Source organism: Alexandromys fortis, unplaced genomic scaffold, assembly GCF_014885135.2.
Source record: "Alexandromys fortis isolate MF-2015 unplaced genomic scaffold, M_Fortis_MF-2015_v1.1 scaffold_282, whole genome shotgun sequence".
NCBI classification, from domain to species: Eukaryota; Metazoa; Chordata; class Mammalia; order Rodentia; family Cricetidae; genus Alexandromys; species Alexandromys fortis.
The window spans coordinates 941,397-944,227 of NW_026068199.1; the positions used below are offsets into that span (position 1 = coordinate 941,397).

Consider the following 2,831-nt stretch of genomic DNA (forward strand, 5'->3'; position numbering starts at 1 on the left):
GAAGACCGGAGACCCCGTCTAAAAGGGGCTGCGTAGATAGACAGCTCAGTCATGAGGACCGGGTGCTGCTCCTCTACACGACTGAGTTTAACATCCCGGACCCACATTTGGTGGCGGCTCACAGCTTCTGGGAACGGGATGGATCCAATGCCCTCCTCTGGCCTCTGGAGCAGCTCCTCCCGTACACATGCGAACTTAAAAACTATAAATAAGCAGCGGCTGGAGAACTGGCTCGGTGGTTAAGAGAACTTGCTGTTCTTGTGAGGAACTCAGGTTCGATTCCCAGCATGCACGTGGAGGCTCACCGCTCCCTCAGGCATGCAACGTGGTGCACAGACATATGTGGAGGCAAAAACACTCTAATGAGCAAAATAAATCTAAAAAAAATTATAAACAAATGAATTTGTTTTTTAAGAGGTTGTTCTTGCTTTGGCAACACATATACTAAAATTAAAACGATACAGAGATTAGCATGGCCCCTGCACAAGGACAACATGCAAATTCACGAAGCATTCCATTTTTATGTAAAATAAATGAAAAAAAAAGTTATTTTTTTTAAAAAAAAGAAGCTGGAGAGACTGCTCTAGCAGAGGTCTTGAGTTCAGTTTCCGGCAACCACATGGTGGCTCACAGCCATCTGGTGCCCTCTTCTGGCATACAAGCATAGATGCAGGCAGAATACTGTCTACGTAATAAATCTTTTTTTTTTAATATTTATTATGTATATAATATTCTGTCTGGGTGTATGCCAGCAGACCAAAAGAGGGCACAAGACCCCATTACAGATGGTTGTGAGCCACCATGTGGTTGCTGGGAATTGAACTCAGGACCTTTGGAAGAGCAGGCAATGCTCTTAACCTCTGAGCCATCTCTCCAGCCCCTAAATCTTTTTTTTTTTTAAAGATGAAAGCAGGCTGGCTCTTCAAAAACATTAATAACGAAGGAAATGTCTATATAAAACAGTCAATGTCATTTTTTAAAAAAAGAAAAAACGTAAAACCAAAAAACAGGACTCAATAAGATGACCAGGTGGGTGAAAATATTTGACGCCAAGCTTGACGATCTGAGTTCAATCCTTGCATGCCCTCCTTCATCCTCTCTTTCTCTCAATCTTTCCCATCCTTCCCTCTCTCCTTAACTAAAAACGTTGAATGTCTGTAAGTTCCTGTATCCTCTGGCAGCATTGGTTATCTCTGATGTTTGGGTCCATGGTGCAATGACCTCACAAATATTTTCTAAGTAAACAGTCGGTAGAATTTATTAGGTTGTGGTTTTTAAAAGTTTTGTTGTTGTTGTTTCTTTTCTTTTCTTGAAAAAAAAAAAAAAAGGGGAGTGTCTCCCCGTGTGGCCCAGAGTGACCTTTGGCCCCAGCTCCCCTAGAGCTGGTGTTACGGGTAGCTTTTCTTTATCCCTCTGTGTGGGGAAGGATCGTAGCGTGAGCCCTTATGAATTTACGTTTTTAAGTACTAATGCAAGAGCTGTTAACCTCCTCAGCTGCTGACTGACCTTGTGAACCTGCTTTACTCTCCGCAACTGACACCTGACTTGAGGTAATTATGACCCCTTTTTCCCCCTCACGAAGCAATGACCTTGAATTTGCACTTGTTTTATTAAGGTCTCTGCACTCCTCTGCAGCTAAAGCCTTTGCTCTTTACGATTTCTATTTATCTTACTTAACTAACTGCGCCCAGGAATGAGTGAGTCACTTCGTGGTTTATGGGACTCTTTCAAGGCTTGTTCTCTGTTTACACTTGCTCCGTTCCAGCGCCCCCTGCTGAGCTCCAACGTCCTCTGCAAGTCAGAGGCCCGCTGCGTTTGGCCCTCCAGAGAGGACGTCTATAAAGTTCAGAAAGAGGCCTGGGATGTGGCTCCCTTAGTAGAGTGTGGCTGAAGCCCGGGTTTGATCCCAGCATCTCAGAAATTATGCAAAATTGCAAATAAGGACTCAGAAAGGGATGTACTTCTACATCCCATAAGAAAACAGTTCACGCTGGGCTGTGGTGATGCATACCTTTAATCCCAGCACTCAGGAGGCAGAGGCAGGTGGATCTCTGTGAGTTCAAGGCCAGCCTGGTCTGCAGAGCGGCGAATTTCAGGACTGGCTCCATAGCTATTGAAAAACTCTGTCTTGAAAAACCAAAAGAAAGAAAGAAAAAGAAAGAAAGGGGAAAAAGAAGGAAGGAATCACTTGCCTGGGTAGAGCTCTGTAACTCAAGCTTCAATTTGATTGCGTGAAAAAGATATCTTCATTGTGTGATTATTATTATCATTATTCCTTTTTGAATTTTTATTTATTTATTTTTTATGTATATTCGTGTTTTGCCTGCATGAGGGTATCAGATCTTGGAGTTGCAAATAGTTGGGAGCTGCCATGTTGGTGCTGAGAATTAATCCCAAGACCTTTGGAAGAGCAGCCAGTGCTCTTAACCAATGAGCCATCTCTCCAACCCCTAATTATTCCTTTTTCTAACACTGGGAAATCAAACCTATGGTCTCATGCTTGAAAGGCAAGCACTCTACCAATTGAACTTTGTGTACAGTTTTTAATTAACTAATTAATTAATTTTGAGACAGAGTCTCTCTATGTAGCCTTGGCTGTCCTGGAACTCACTATATAGACTAGGCTGACCTCAAGCTCATAGACATCCACCAGTTTTACAGTTACATTAGAGTCTGGTGGACTTGTGTGTTTATTGGGGTTACTAACAGGAACATGTGTGACAGGCTCCATAGCTATTGAGAAACCCTGTCCTGAAAAATCAATAAAAGAAGAAGGAGTAGGAGGAGGAAGAGGAGGAGGAGGAGGAGGAGGAGGAGGAGGAGGAGGAGGA

General features: G+C 43.1%; 1 non-coding gene across 1 annotated transcript; it reads left to right on the forward strand.

Moving 5' to 3' along the window:
• Nucleotides 1-418: 418 nt before the first annotated feature.
• On the forward strand, nucleotides 419-524 carry LOC126493102 (U6 spliceosomal RNA). The gene has a single exon (XR_007589750.1). It is a non-coding gene; the product is annotated as a U6 spliceosomal RNA (small nuclear RNA).
• Nucleotides 525-2,831: the final 2,307 nt, after the last annotated feature.